Here is a 658-nt window from a genome sequence, read left to right on the forward strand (position 1 = left end):
CCATCACGATGGAAAGCCACAGTTGATGGAGCCGAACTCCTCCTCGTACGCAGTGTGGAAGAACCTGCAAATCAGAAGAACACGTCACTGTGCCACATGTTAACACAAACAAACAGGTTTTCCTTAAAAGCTCCTGATTTTAAAAAAATATCAGAAGAATGTCATTTTAGCTGGTCTTCAAGTACTGCAAATGTTTTTTTCATCTTCTAAAGTTTTTTAAAGAAGAAGGTTGCGAACCGGGCCAAAAGTCAAAGTCTCTATAAATAAAGTTTTTAGGCCCAATCTGTCTTAGAACTTTCCACTTTGAATACTAGGAGTCTTCCACCTAACACGAGGCTCGGACACACAAAAATCTCAAAATTACAGTGGCAAAACCAGAAGGACCTTTAAAGACACGATAAGGTCCTTTTGTCCAAAACAGTCAGGGCCACAGATGTGAATAAAACGTCACCAGAAACCATTTGGTGCAGGACAACGACCTGAAGAGAGTCATCATCACCATTTCCTCTTGATGTTTTGAGATCAAAAGATAGGAATGTGTACAGATGTACTGTATAAAACCTGACAACATTTTTATTTCCCCTTTAGACAACACTGGCCTGAGATCAACTAAGATTAACCGCTGCCACATCAAATGGGAGCACAGAAAAGTTACTTT

This window comes from Cynoglossus semilaevis, chromosome 8, assembly GCF_000523025.1.
Source record: "Cynoglossus semilaevis isolate Cse_v1.0 chromosome 8, Cse_v1.0, whole genome shotgun sequence".
Classification (NCBI taxonomy): domain Eukaryota; kingdom Metazoa; phylum Chordata; class Actinopteri; order Pleuronectiformes; family Cynoglossidae; genus Cynoglossus; species Cynoglossus semilaevis.